The sequence below is a fragment of the Monodelphis domestica genome, chromosome 2 (genome assembly GCF_027887165.1).
Source record: "Monodelphis domestica isolate mMonDom1 chromosome 2, mMonDom1.pri, whole genome shotgun sequence".
NCBI classification, from domain to species: Eukaryota; Metazoa; Chordata; class Mammalia; order Didelphimorphia; family Didelphidae; genus Monodelphis; species Monodelphis domestica.
Genome location: NC_077228.1, coordinates 429434034 through 429450123, shown reverse-complemented (window position 1 = coordinate 429450123; position 16090 = coordinate 429434034). Strand labels below are relative to the sequence as shown.

The window sequence follows — 16090 nt, the reverse complement described above, 5'->3', positions numbered from 1 at the left end:
TACTTTTCTGCCACTCCACTACTATCATCACTGCAGAAGTGCATAGCAGAAACACATTTGTATTTTTGTTTTATACCATGTCATCACCTCATGACCAATGTGTTGGCAACCAGCCTAGGTATTCTTAGCCAGAGCAGGTACAGTTTGTTACAGGAAACTGTACTCAGAGTTCTTCCAGGATAGTACAATCTGCCAGAGTTGACACCAACATGCATAGGCTTTGAGAACGTAGGACTACTTCTGTATCATGGACCATGCCTCTTAGAGAGGCAGCAATAAGCAATAAGGTTATTGGAGCCAAAATTCTCAGGATGAAGTGAAGCTATACCTGCTTTTACCATTAACAGGAGCTCTTATCAAGCTCCAAAGAAAAACAATCTGGAAAATAAAAAGCAGCCTATGGAGGATTGGGGAGGGAAGAAAGAAACCTTCCTCACTACCATTAACCTACACCAGACCCCCCAAAGCAATCTAAATCTCCCCTATCGAAGCTGGGTACTGGGACACCTTTGAGTACCTCTTTACCTGCCTCAAAGGCAATTTCAAAATTCAAGTGAGAAAAAACTTGAGATATATATATATATGTCATATATATATATAGTGCTTCATAAGCTCCAAAGCGAAGTAAATGAATGTCAGTTTTTATTGCTAAAAGTAATATTAAGCAAAGTACTAAATAGTTGTATGGTTTTACAAATACAGTCATATTCTTCATTTTAACTTTCCTGGTCTTTTGTTTGGAGCCATATTCCTACCCCTGACTCAGCTTTAGGAATTTTCTACTTTTAATTGAAGAATGCATGGGTCTTTTATCTCTGGCTGATGTCTCAGCCTAACTAAGCCCAGTGTTTCAGTAGAAGTTCTAAATTTGAAGCCAAAAGACATTTTTTAAAAGTCCTATAACAGTCTATTAAAACTTAGTTCTGATTTACTGGTTCTACGCCCTTGGAAAAGTCATTTTATCTTTATGAACCTCCTTTCCCTTTTGTAACATGGAAAAGGTTAGACTAAGGAAGCTGGATTAGTACGGTGGACAGTTCAAATTCAGCCTCAGACACTTGCCAGCTGTGTGACTTTGTGACGGTGACTTAACCACTGTCTGCCTCAAGTTTCCTTATTTGTACAATGGAAATAATAATAGTACCTACCTTCCAGAGTTGTTATGAGGAGTTAACAAGTTCATAATTACAAAGCACTTAACTTGAAGTCCATGAAAGTTGTATAGATAGATAGATAACTGCTTTTCAATACAACTTATTTCTTTTGTAATTATATATATTTTATTTTATGCATTTATTTTATTTTATGTACTTAAAATATTCTTCTGAGTCAGGTTTCATTGGTTTCTCCAGATTGCCACAAGGGTTCAAGACACAAAAAGGAATTGAGAACTTATAAACTAGAAAATTTGTCTAATGTTCCTTCAAGCTGTAATGTTCTATAACCCTAAACTCTTAACGCTATGTCCTTTTAAAGTCATATGAAAGTCTAAAGCTTGGAGCCAGACCTGTGCTCAGAACTGATTTCCTTTATTTTCCACTTTCAAAATTGGCACTCTTCTGGCACTTTTCCTCAAGTTCTGACTGTGGGTACCTTTGCCTTCCCTTTTATTCACATTCCCACCTTTTCTGGGGCTAAAGGTCTTGTGCTCTATGTTCCCAAGTACTTCTCTTCCCACCCAACCCCCTATCCCCATCTCAGAGCTGCAAGCTCTTTTTAAAAGATAACGTTACAGTTATACAATGCCCAAAATACTTTAAACATAGTTTAACAATTCATAAACTCCATTAACAGGAAGAAAAGGATTATTTCATCACACAGGAATAATACATCTCTTGAGAGAAATAGTCTTACTGCTAAGCAACTGAAGTTTAGGGTAATCATTGTTCCTGCCATTCTTTTGTTGACTTATTCACTGTACATAAACAGGGAAAGAAAGAAACTATTCTTAAATGTACCTTAAATCTAGCAGCACCTGAAACCTGATTTTTCCTCAGGATAAAAGCCTTTAATGACTTAAATATAATTGAGCCCCTGGATCAAAGGGCAAGTTTACATAAAGAGATCCTATTCAGCAGAAATACGCAAGCTTGAAGCAAAAAAAAAATACTCTTTTTCATATGTATTTAGACTAGGCTGGGTTTGACAGATAAAAATGACTGACTTGTCAAGTTGCTGCTTTACACACTGGGACCATTGAACTGTATGACTGGTAGCTTTTCAAAATCATGATGTGGAAGCTTTCCATCCACTTTAACTGCAGACTAAGGATAAATATGTTCAAAGAAACATTTAGATCAGAAAGGAAGTTGGAGGGGATATTGGGAACCACTGATTTATCACCTTCTATTTACTTAACAAATACTTTATTTCCAAGAATTTGACAGGGTGTTTTAAAAAATACTATATATATATACCTAAAAAAACACATTTGATTTTGCTATAAAATAATAATGTGGAGCAATTGGACGACTTGTCCTGTGATTTCACTGGTGTAGGTAATTCAATGAGAAAACTCCCTCTGCTAATATATGTTGGCATCCACTCTGCAACTTCTAGCCTTAGAACATTGTCTAGGACACTCAAAGATTAAACATCTTTCTCTGAGCCACACAGCCAGTACAAGTCAAAGGCTGTCCTTAGCTTCCTCATTTATAAAATAGAGGAAATAAAGGTTTAGTACCTTGTACAAATCAACTGAAATAATCATCAGTTAATTAGAATTTATTAAGCACTTACTATTTCCAGGCACTGTACTAAGTGCCGGGAATGCATTTACCTTTCATCTCTAATATATACAAATTATATATATATAATGTACATAGTTATTGAAATGTCTCTCCCATTAGAATGTGAGCTGCAAGAGGAACTATGCCTTTCTTTGTATTCCTAGTGCTTATACAGTGTTAGAAATTTATTAAAAGCAAGGGTTGTATAGTCTTACCACTTCTATGGAAGATAATCTCAAAGGTAGCAATGGAGGATTTTGTTTGTTTCTTTTAATCAATTTGTTTGTTACATTAATATTCCCAGGTATCTCCCCATACTAGAGAAGGCATCATTTAACAAAATGATATCTATATGTATATATAAAACTATGCCTTGCTTGTTCCTATTTATCAGTTCTTTCTTTGGAGGTGAATATATACAATTCATTCTTACAACAATATTTCTGTTGCTGTGCTTAATGTTCTTTTGGTTCTGCTCATTTAATTCTTAATAATTTCATGTAGATCTTCCCATGTTTTTCTAAAATTAACCTGCTCATTATTTCTTGTGTCATAGTAGTATTTCCATCATATATGCCACAACTTGTAAAGGTAACATTGTAAAAAAGGAACTAATGGAAAAAAATAATTATCATGTTTCTCCACTATATTACTATGTGATTTTAAATATGTACATATATTTATATTACTGGATCAAATATGTTTTCTACAAGCAATATGTAATTGGATTCTAATTTTTAACCAATAAGGTAACATTTCTTTTAATGGAATAATTCAGTCCATTTATATTTAGTATTGTGATCATTAAATTACTTTTCTTTTTCTGTTCTTTGTTAAGCTATTATTCAATTGACCAGAAAGCTATATGGTCTTATTTTTATTGCTTTTGCTAATAAATTTAACTAGATCATGTTTTTTTTAAGTTTTATATCATACACTATTAATTTTGAAGATTTCATTGACTCTGGACTCTCCATTAATCAAAGACAGGAAATGTACTGTGGGACTATATTATCCTGATTCCCTTCCATCTTCTTTTTCTTTTTAATTGAGACAAATTTCTGAAACATTTAATGATTTAACAATATTCTAAATATTGTCAAACTTAATTAGTAACTTATTTATCTCTATTCAAGAAGTATAAATTATTTTAAGTATTATATCTTTGGGGCTTACAGGCTTTAAGGTTGCTTAAAAAGTTTCTTGAAGTATATCTTTTTAACATATTTTTTCAAAGTTCATGTGCTTTGCAGATGTGCATCTCTTGCCTTTATGTATGGCGCCAATCTTTAATAGATAAACAGTTTGGGATACATTCTCATTAATTTTAGATTCATTATATTCTAATTCCTTTGAGTCCTTTTTTGGGGGCAAGTTGACAAATCCACTATGATACTACTTAATATTTTATCATTTAATTTTTGTTGACAAGTATGCCATTTCTGTCTTTCATAGTGCAGCTTATAAAAATTTGTATAGGAAAAAGATTTAGAATTAGAAGAGAATTTAAACATCATATATTCTAATCCATTATTTTTTCTCATTGGGAAATTAAGGGTCAAAGAGATTAAGTGTATTACTCAAGGTTACAGAGATAGTAAATTATAAAGCAAAGACTAGAACCCAGCTTCTCTGAATCAAAATCCATCACTCTTTCTACTATGTCATGGCTTGTTACTATAGTCTTGAAGCTCAATGATAGGATGTATACATAGTTTAATTTTGAGTTTTTCTAGATCATAGCTGTATAGGTTCTTTCTACTATATGTAGATGCTTTTTTTATAATTTTGGAATTTTTTTTCCTGAATTGATTTCCTGAAAATAAAATTTAATACTGTATTTTTAAATTTTTTCTTCATTTCCTGAGGAAACAGTAAGCTTAAAGTTATTAATAATTATGATAATAATGACTGAAAATTATACAGCTCTTTAAGACTTAAAATGTGAGAATATCATTTGATCTTTACAAAAAGTCTGTGAGGTAGGCAACTATTTTACAGATAAACATAAAACTGATAACTGTTTCCTTGTCCATGCTTATACCATTAGTAAATGTATTAAGATGAGAACTGAATTCAATTTTTCCAGCTCTAGGTCTTGCATTGTATACACTGTATTCTATAGGTCTGTCATCAAAATTTTCATAATTAATAATTGTTTCAATAATAGAGTAATTTATTAATTCATTACTTATTCTGTGCTGAAATTCTATTTTCTACTATATAACTCTGATCTTGGTTTTTCATGATTTAGTTATAATTTCCATATTTATCACTTTCATCTAATTAATTTTAGTTTTACTTCCTCCTGTATTTTAAAAAAAAAATCTACATGATCTTTTATTTTAGTGCTAGTACTAATTCTTACTTAAATTCTTTAAATGTGTTATTTATCCACTTGTGAATGAATTTCAGAATATCCAGCATTTTGTCTTTTTCTCATTTGTATTATTTCAAATAGTTGATACTATTTCATTATTATCATGGTAAAGATATTCATTGCTCATGGTTGAGCCATATCAATTTGATCAAAATATGACATTAATAAGTAATAAATTATTCACCTCCATGGCAGTCAAACTGCTAAGAAATCTAGAATAACAAATATAAAATAACAAAATTATCTGGAAAAACAAAATGTCAAGAATATTGAGGAAAACATAAAGCTGGAATATCAATAAGAAAAAAGGGGGGAAAGGAGATTTGGCAGTACAAGACCTCAACCTATTCTGCAAAGCAGGGATCATTAAGTTAAACTTTAGACCTAATTAAGAAAAATAGAAAAGTTGGGAGCAGTGAAGTGGCTCAGTAGATTGAGAGCCAAGTCTAGGGATGGGAGATTCTAGGTTCAAATATGGCTTCAGACACTTCCTAACTGTATGACCCTGGGGAAGTCACTTAACCCCCATTGCCTAGCCTTTCTGCCTTGGAAACAATACACAATATTGATTCTAAGATGGAAGGGAAGGGTTTTTTTTTTTAATGAAAGAAAGGAAAATAGAAAAGTTGATCAGTAAAACCAATTTACCCAACATATAGAAAAAAAGACCAATGTCCAATATATCCTGTATATATCTTGTTTATTCATGCTAATTTGCATTTTTTTGTCTCCCATTAGACCATGAGGTCCTTGAGAGCAGGAATTGTCTTTTAACTTTCTCTGTATCTACAGTGCCTAGTACAGTGTCTGGAATATCATTGGAGATTTAAAGAATGTATATTTACTGATAGAGAATGACGTACTAGTGTAATGTTCAACAAACCCAATTACTAGGGTAAGGCTTCACTATTCAACAAAATTTCTATAGTGCTGTAGAAATTAAGTTCAAACAGATATCTCACACTATATCACAATAAGCTCCAAATGGATGTAGATTTAAATGAGGCCAACCTAAGAAATTTAGAGGACAATGGATAATTGTGAACAGGGAAGAGTTTTTAACCAAAAAAGAAATAAAGAGGATCACAATAGACAAAATAGTTTTGATAATATAAAATTGAAAAGCTTTTGCCCAAGCAGAATCAATCAGTCACACTTAAAATTAGAAGGAAATAGTGAAATAGGAAAAAATTTTGCAGGAATTTTCTCTGTTAAATATTTCATTTCTAATATCTATCAGGAATTGATTCAAATATTGAAGCAGGTTTTGAATAATAATACATGTATAACCCAATGGAATTGCTTGTCAACTCCAGTGGGGGAGAGGGGGAGACAACATGAATCATGTAACCTTGCAAAACTTATGTGTAAATTTGTTACTGGAATAAAATAAAGAAAAAATAAAAATAAATAAATTTGGTAGGTTTATTAAGTATAATTGAATTATTAAATGATAGGAACTTAGTAAATGCTTATTGGTTGACCAAAAGAAAAAAAGGAATTGATTCAAAAATGAAAGAACAAAAACCATATAAAAGAATATGAACCAGCAGTTCTGAGGAGAACTCTAAGCTATAATTCAATTCACATTTTAAAAAATGATCCAAATCACTAATAATAAGAGAAAGGAAATTAAAACTCTGAGTTTCCATTTCGTATTCATTATATTGACAAAGATGACAAAAAAGAAAATGACTGATGTTAGAGGGATTGTGGAAAAACCAATAAATTGATGCACGGTCAGTGGAGCTATAAGTTGGTCCAGCCATTCCAGAAAATAATTTGTAACTATGTCCAAAAAAGTCAATAAAATGTTCATACCCTTTGACCCAGCAGTACCATGACTTGGCTTGTATCTGAAAGAAATCAAAGATGAAGAAAAAAACACTTGAATATATTTAGTTAAAATACTTTTAATGCTAGCAAAGAAGTAGAAAAAATTGTAAATGCCCATCACCTGGGAAATGACTAAATAAATTATGTTATAGTAATGTAGTGGAATAATACTGTACAAAAAATATTATGTAAATAAATATATATAAAGAAAAAAAAGAAACTTGAAAAGATTTTTTATGAACTAACACAGAGTGAATTGAGCAGAACAAGTGGAATAGTTTATATAGCATGTACAACATCATAAAAAAAATTTTAACAACTTTGAAAAACTTAAATATTGATCAATGTAAATATGACTCCAGGGGACTGATGATGTATCAGGCTAAGAATGGATAGACTAGAGTTGTGGAATGAAACTTATCATTTTTGGGTGGGGCAATGTGTGGATTTGTTTTGCTTGATTATGATTACTTTTTAGAAGAAAGAGTTTATTCTAATTTTTCATAGGAGAGATTTGAGAGTAAGAGAAGGAGTTAGGAATAGTGATTAAAAAAACAAAAATATAAAGAAAAGTGTTGAAGCATTCAAAGAAAAGAGAAGAAAGTTCAGAATGAGAAATACAAGCAAGATTGTTTTGAAACATGTTAAACTTCATATATATTAAAAATAAACTGTACATAAGAGAAATGTGCAGTTTCATATACAACCCATTTCTATTCATTGTATTTACAAATATTCATGTTTGTTAATGTTTGTCAAATTCAGAATAAGAAAATTAAATTAAAAGTCTATAGCAGACTCCATCTTTGCAGTCAAACAGCTGACTGAGAAGTATAGAAATTTTAAATATCTCTGCTTTGTCTATTCATTGATTTTTTTTTAAAGATTTTGACTTAGAAAAAAATCTCTCCAAAGAACTATTGGAGTTGTCTTTCACATCAGGGTATCTTTGGATTTATTTGGGGCATTTGTTATGTATGAGTGTAGTCTTACAAAATAACCAATATGGAAGTGTGTTTTGTATAACAATAAAAATGAAGGAAAAAAAAAGAAAAAATCTCAGACCTTAAAAGGTCTTCTTTTTTTCCCCCCTAAACCTTTATCTTCCATCTTGGAATCAATACTAAGTGTTGGTTCCAACACAAAAGAGTGGTTAAGGGCTAGGCAATGGGGGTTAAGTGATTTGCCCAGGTCACCTAGCTAGGAAGTATCTGAACCCAGTACCTTCTGCTTTTAAATCTGACTCTCCATCCACTGAGCTATCCAGTTCCCCCCCCCCATAAAGGACCTTCTTGAATAAAATGTATTCCTCCCCTATTTAAACTCATCTGATAGATCCAAAATTAGAATAAATCTTTTCAACAAATTGCTGGATATAAATGTTAAGCAAAGCATGAGAGAAAAAATGTTCACAAAGGTGTTTTTTTTTTTGGGGGGGGGGTGCCCTTGAAGACATCCTTTTTGAAATCTAAAGAGAAAAGAGATACTTTCTCAATGGCAAAGTTCTCCTGAAATCCTTGTTTGAGAATGATATTGGATGGATCGCATACCACCATCTAACATCACAGGGCTTCTCCAGTAATACTTATCATCTCTCAAAAGACCTAGATACCCAAAAAGGAAAAATCAAATGAATAAAAAATTAATATTTCCAAATTTTAACATGGTTAGAGTAGCAGCATGATATGCCAATAGAGACCTGGCCTCAACATCAGGAAGAAATCTAGGCAAGATAGTTGTTACCTTTGAAACAGGTACATTACAAGCATCATCACATGATAATTTTCTGTGATGGAATGAACATTAGAAACTAGATGAGTGTCTTCATTATTAATCTTGCCTGAAATTTTTAAAAAGCATTTATCAACATTAAAATTCTTTGTCTTTGTAAAAAAAACTACATCTCTAAAAAAGAAAACCATCTTTCTAGCTCTTATTGTGTATGGTCTTTTTTTTTTACCACTTAAGTGGTACCACTCAGAACACATTTTTGTCCTTGACTTTCTGCTAATTATTCCTTTGTATATTAAAGCTATGTATATTTACTAAGTACTTATTGTGGGCAAAACACAGGGAGGGATAAGAAAACTTATAAAACAGTCATTCCTTTCAGTCACCTTATAGGCTAGCAAGAGTGGAAGAGCTAAAAGAAATGCAGAAAAACTATAATAAAAAATGATAATAATCCTGAGAGGTCCAGAAAAAGTACTATATTATGGGGATTCAGAAGAGGAAGAAATTAAATACATTTGAAAGAAATCAAGAAAGGGTTTTATTAACTTTGAATAAATATTACATCATATTTCTACAGGCAAAGATTGGAAAAGGAACATTCCAGGAGGAAGAAAGAGCACGAGGATTAGTTTGGAGGTAGAAAAATGTTAGATGTACTATGAGACAACAAATAAACCAGTCTGACTGGGAAATTGGGTCAATACAGGGAAATGGTAGAAGATAAAGCTGGATAGGTAGACTGGAGCCATGATGTATCCCTAACCCATTTCTATTTGTAGTTCACCCGAAACAGAAGCAATAATCTGATTGAGTGGCGACCTGGTTTCACATCAATACAATCTGTACAAGATAACTTGCCAAATTCAAAGTAGATCCTCCTTGGTGTGAATGTTTTCTTGTGGCTGTCTTGGTTCTCTGATCATCACTTATTACCCTAAGCGCTATTTTTACTCACATCTTAGCTTGTTTCTATTTTGTATTTTCAGTTACACAGCCTATATTCCCTGTCACCACCTACATAGAAACTTCGGCAGGCTAGGCAGAAAATTACCAGCAAGGTAATATCCCCTCTGTCTCACACCCACATACCAATCTACCCAACCAGATCCAGAACTACCCCCATCTCCTACACACAACACAAATATGGGAAGAGTGACAATAATCTCAATATAGTTCATGAACACTGTGTTCCAAAAGTCTTGGCGCAGTGTTACACTATTAAAAAGATTATTTTAACCTATTAAAGCCTAAAGTTACATTAAGATAGAACTTTTGGAACATCATGTTTTTAAGGCAATTCCAATCAAAACACCAATGGCTATTTTGGGTCAGAGATTATAGAATTAGATAAAAATTACTTTGTCAATCATCAAAGAAATATACATTAAACCACTTTGATTTATCATGCTCATCAAATTAATTATTTAATTTACACACCTAGTAAAGACAATTAAAAGCTACAGAAATCAATGGAAGCAAAAGTATGTGCATTGCAAACTCAGGAATTTTTTTTAAGAAAAGCAGGTAGAGAACCAGGTCTAGAAACAGGAGGTCCTAGGTTCAAATATGGCCTCACATACACATACATCCTAGGTGACTGACCCTGAGCAAGGCACTTAATCCTAACTGCCTACCTCTTACTACTTTTTTTGCCTTGGAATCTACACCTGGTATCTGTTCTAAAATAGAAGATAAGGGTTTAAAAATTGTATATTAGTATAAAAAGAAGGATGGGAGATACATGCTATGTCTCTTAAAATATGTATATACAAATATGATGGAAGATGAGTGAATATCACTTAAAGTTTCCTCTTTTCTAAATAAAGAAGGTTAAATGAACACATATAGAGTTTGGTTGAGAAATATATTAAAATTCAACAAAGAAACTGCAGAGGAAGAAGAAGGGATGAGGGAATACTAAGGGGTAAATAGTTGCAATCATAACTAACTTCTTGATCCTGAAAGGCAAATGATATTAAAAGGGAAAAAAAATAAAATACAATCTAAAGAGGATGTCTGTCAATCGAGATAAAATAGCTGAAGAACTTGTGATATATGAATATAAGTGAATATTATTGTGCCATAAAAATTATAAAAGATTATTTCAAAGAATTCTTAGTCTTATGAACTAATTCCTGGTAAAGTGAGGGGGACAATTTACAGAAGAGCAATATTATTTAAAAAAAAAAACAACTTTGAGACTAAAGCACTCTGATCAGTTCAGAGACCAACCAGGTCTCCAGAAAATGAATGATGAAGTATGTTATACACCTGGAAGGAAGAAAGAAAATATATTCAAGGTGCACATGTAAGGCCACTGTGAGGATTTGTTTTGCTTGACTTCTATTGTCAAAAAAGGGTTTTTTCCCCTTTCTCACATGTTTTTTTTTTAATTTGAAGGTGGGTTGGAGGAGAGGAAGAAAAGAGGTAGCAATAGTAATGCCAGAAAAGAGGAAGAACCAGCATAGGATTTTTTTAAACCCTTATTTTTCTTCTTGGACTCAATACTGTATATTGTTTCTAAGGCAGAAGAATGGTAGCAGCTAGGCACTGGGGATTAAGTAGTTTGCCCAAGGTCACACAGCTAAGAAATATCTGAGGCCAAACTTGAAGCTGGAACTTCCCATTTCTAAGCCTGACTGTCCAGCTGCCCTCAGCATTTATTTAAATACCCAGAAAAGAATAAGAAGTTTGGAAGAAAGCATCAATAAGCAGCTAAACATTTGTAAAAATTAACATATGGAATTTATTATGTACTTTTTAAAAGCAATTTTTTTTAAAGATACAGATTTACAGTTTCATATACAATTCTCTTTTCCTGTTCTGCACTGTATATGAATATGCTTCTTTGGGGAAATATCATTTCAGAATTTTTTTTTAATTTAAACATTAAGATTGGATATTGAATCAAGATTTCCAGCTTTAGAGGGAGTACTGATTTTTTCATGTTATAATTGTTTTATTTATTTTGTTAAATATTTCACAATTATATTTTTTTAATATTTATTTTGAAATTTTTATTTAGTCAATTTAGAACATTATTCTTTGGTTACAAGAGTCATATTCTTTCCCTTCCTTTCCTCCCCCCTCCCTTTCCTGTAGACAACACTCAATTCCACTGGGTTTTACATATGTCCTTGATCAGAATCAATTTCCATGTTGTTGATGTTTTCACTAGGATGATCATTTAGAGTTTACATCCCCAATCATATCCCCTTGACTCATGTAATCAAGCAGTTGTTTTTCTTCTGTGTTTCTACTCCCACAGTTTTCCCTCTGAATGTGGATAGTGTTCTTTCTCGTAGATCCCTCCAAGTTGTTCAGGATCACTGCATTGCCACTAATGGAGAAGTCCATTACATTCGATTGTAACACAGTGTATCAGTCTCTATACAATGTGCTCCTGGTTCTGATCCTTTCACTCAGCATCACTTCCTGGAGGTTGTTCCAGTTCACATGGAATTCCTCCAGTTTATTATTTCCTTGAGCACAATAGTATTCCATCACCAACAGATACCACAATTTGTTCAGCCATTCCCCAATTGAAGGGCAGCCCCTCATTTTCCAATTTTCTGCCACTACAAAGAGCGCAGCTATGAATATTCTTGTACAAGTCTTTTTCCTTATTGGTTCTTTGGGGTATAAACCCAGCAGTGCTATGGCTAGATCAAAGGGCAGACAGTCTTTTGGACATAGTTCCAAATTGCCCTGCAAAATGGTTGGATCAATTCACAACTCCACCAGCAAGGCATTGATGTCCCAACTTTGCCATATCCCCTCCAACATTCATTATTTTCCGTTGCTATCATGTTAGGCAATCTGCTAGGTGTGAGCACCTAAGTGCTCTAAGTGCTCTAAGTGACCTTAGAGTTGTTTTGATTTGCATCTCCCTGACTATAAGAGATTTAGAACACTTTTTCGTGTGCTTATTAATAAATTTTATTTCTTTATCTGAAAAATCGCCTATTTATGTCCCTTGCCTATTTATCGATTGGAGAATGGCTTGATTTTTTGTACAATTGATATAGCTCTTTATGAATTTGAGTAATTAGACCTTGTCAGAGGTTTTTGTTATAAAAATTGTTTCCCAATTTGTTGCTTACCTTCTAATTTTGGTTGCATTGGTTTTATTTGTACAAAACCTTTTTAATTTGATGTAATCAAAATTATTTATTTTACATTTTGTGATTTTTTTCTAAATCTTCCTTGGTCTTAAAATCTTTCCTTTCCCGAAGATCTGAATTGTATACTCTTCTGTGTTCGCCTAATTTACTTATAGTTTCCTTCTTTATGTTCAAGTCATTCACCCATTCTGAGTTTATCTTGGTGTAGGGTGAGAGATGTTGATGTAAACTTAATCTCTCCCATACTGTCTTCCAATTTTCCCAGCAGTTTTTATCCAATAGTGGATTTTGGTCCCAAAAGCTGTGATCTTTGGGCTTATCATACATAGTCTTGCTGAGGTCACTTACCACAAATCTATTCCACTGATCCTCCTTTCTGTCTCTTAGCCAGTACCATATTGTTTTGATGACCATTGCTTTATAGAATAGTTTGAGATCTGGTACTGCAAGGCCACCTTCCTTCACATTTTTTTTCCATTATTTCCCTGGATATCCTGGACCTTTTGTTCTTCCAAATTAACTTTGTTATGTTTTTTTTTAATTCAGTAAAAAAAAAGTTTTTTGATAGTTCAATGGGTATGGCACTAAATAAGTAAATTAATTTGGGTAGGATTGTCATTTTTATTATGTTAGTTTGACCTACCCATGAGCAATCGATGTTTTTCCAATTGCTTAGACCTAGTTTTAATTGTGTGGAGAGTGTTTTGTAGTTATGTTCATATAATTTGTGTGTTTGTCTCAGCAGATAGATTCCTAAATATTTTATCTTGTCTAGGGTGATTTTAAATGGAATTTCTCTTTCTGTTTCTTGCTGCTGAGATGTGTTGGAAATATATAGAAATGCTGATGACTTACGTGGGTTTATTTTGTATCCTGCTACTTTGCTAAAGTAGTTGATTATTTCTACTAGGTTTTTAATTGATTCTCTAGGATTCTTTAAGTAGGCCATCATATCATCTGCAAAGAGTGATAGCTTGGTCTCCTCATTGTCTGTTTTAACACCTTCAATTTCTTTTTCTTCTCTAATTGCTATTGCTAGTGTTTCTAGTACAATGTTAAATAATAGAAGTGATAATGGGCATCTTTGTTTCATTCCTAATCTTATTGGGAAGGCTTCTAGTTTATCCCCATTGCAGATGATGTTTGCTGATGGTTTTAGATATATACTGTTTATTATTTTTAGGAAAGGCCCTTTTATTCCTATGCTTTTTAGTGTTTTCAATAGGAACGAGTGTTGTATTTTATCAAAGGCTTTTTCTGCATCTATTGAAATAATCATGTGATTTTTGTTGGTTTGCTTGTTAATATGGTCAATTATTTGGATGGTTTTCCTAATATTGAACCATCCCTACATTTTTGTTATAAATTCTGCCTGGTCATAGTGAATAATCCTCAGGATCACTTGCTGGAGTCTTTTTGTTAGTATTCTATTTAAGATTTTTGCATCTATGTTCATTAGGGAGATTGGTCTATAGTTTTCTTTCTCTGTTTTTGACCTGCCTGGCTTTGGAATCAGTACCATATTTGTGTCATAAAAGGAATTTGGTAGAACTCCTTCTTTGCTTATTATGTCAAATAGTTTGTATAATATTGGGATTAGTTGTTCTTCAAATGTGTGTTATCCTCACTGTCATTCCATGGTATCTGAATGACTTCTTCTTAGCAGCTTATAATATTTTTCCTTGGTCTGGTACTTGTTGAATTTGGCTATAACATTCCTGGGTATTGTCAGTCGAGAATTAAGTACAGGAGGTGATCTGTGGGTTCTTTCAATCTCCACTTTTCCCTCTTGTTCTAGAATGTTGGGGCCATTTTCTTGGATAATTTCCTGTAGGATGATGTCTAGGCTTTTTCTTTTGTAATGGTCTTCCAGTAGACAAATGATTCTTAAGTTGTCTCTCCTGGAATGATTTTCTAAACCTTCTGTTTTGTGAATGAGGTGTTTCATATTTTCCTCAAATTTTTCATTCTTTTGATTTTGTTTTATAGTTTCCTGCTGCTTTTTGAAGTGGTTTGTTTCTGATTGTTGTATTCTGGTTTTTAAAGACTGAATTTCATCCCTGGCTTTTTGGTCATCCTTCTCCTTCTGGTCTAATTTTCTTTGGAGTTCATCTTTCATTTCCTTTGCCTCATTTTCAAGTTGAATAATTTTGGCTTTCAAGACACTATTTTCTCATTTTAGTTCAAGTGCCTCTGTTTCCAGATGACTTATCTTGCTTTTTAAGTTCTTTTCCTATTCATATTCAGTCTCTCTTAATTGTGTTTTGAATAATGTATTTTGATTTCTTCCAAAGCCTGCGTCCAATTTGCTGTAGTTTCCGTGTTTTTGCTTGATGTTCCTTGATCCTCCTCTGTTACATTTGCTCTTTGTTCATTGCCGGGATAGAAGCTGTCAATTGTAATTTCTTTTTTCTTTTTCTGTTTGCTCATATTTGCCCCTTCTTTTCCCCCTGTAGATGCCTATAGTCTTGCTCCTCTCGTTATGTGCTGGGTCTGTGGTTTGGGTTTTCTGTCAGCCTTCACCCTTGGAGCTTAGCAAGTATCTCAGAGCAGTCTGGGGTGGGGGGAGGGTAGCTTGAGCTTCCCTGCCCTCTGAAGGCTTGATAAGATTAAGTCCAGTGTAGTTGAGTTTGCAGAGCTGGATGTGACCTAAGACCAAAACCTCAGGAAGTAGAGGGGGAAATATGGAGTGTCTCAGCTGCAGTTGGGCTGCCTTCTTTGAGGTTCTTCTCCAGCTGCTTCCCTGCCAACTGTGTTCAAAGCCCTGAGCCTGGCACAGCTTTGCCAGCAAGGTACTCCCTCCAGACTAGCACCCTTGCTGGTCCAGAGATTCCAGCCACTGCTGTAGGTGGGGAAGGGGTCCTGGGAACTCCCTTCTTCCCCTTAATACCGAGTGTTCTCAAATTCAGGCTTTTAACCTTTTAAGTTGAGTTCAGCGGGAGAGTTCCTTAGCTCTGTCCTGTTGTTAGATTTGGTTTTCAATCCCTTAGGAGCATTAGATTTTTAATTGATGAGGAAGGGTTTTCAGAGGTCTGAACTTTCAATGACTCTATGCTGCCATCTTGACTCCACCTCAGTATGCTGATTTTGACACAGCTAATTAAATGCCTGAGGCAGGGAGTCAAGTCCAAATCTGCTGGAGGCCATCATACCCTGATCAGCTGACAAGGTCATGGTCTGAGGAAAGGAGGTCTGCAAAGCAGACCCCAGAATGAGGGCCCCCTGCTGATACCCCTCTGTGACTTCTCTCCCTAAATTATCCCCACTAATGGACTTGTTATGATTAT

At 33.6% G+C, this 16090-nt stretch overlaps 1 protein-coding gene across 2 annotated transcripts in view; it reads left to right on the top strand.

The window, feature by feature from the left end:
• Nucleotides 1-16090, top strand: part of LRP11 (LDL receptor related protein 11) — a 103832-nt gene that overhangs the window by 40111 nt on the left and 47631 nt on the right. The window lies entirely within an intron of this gene.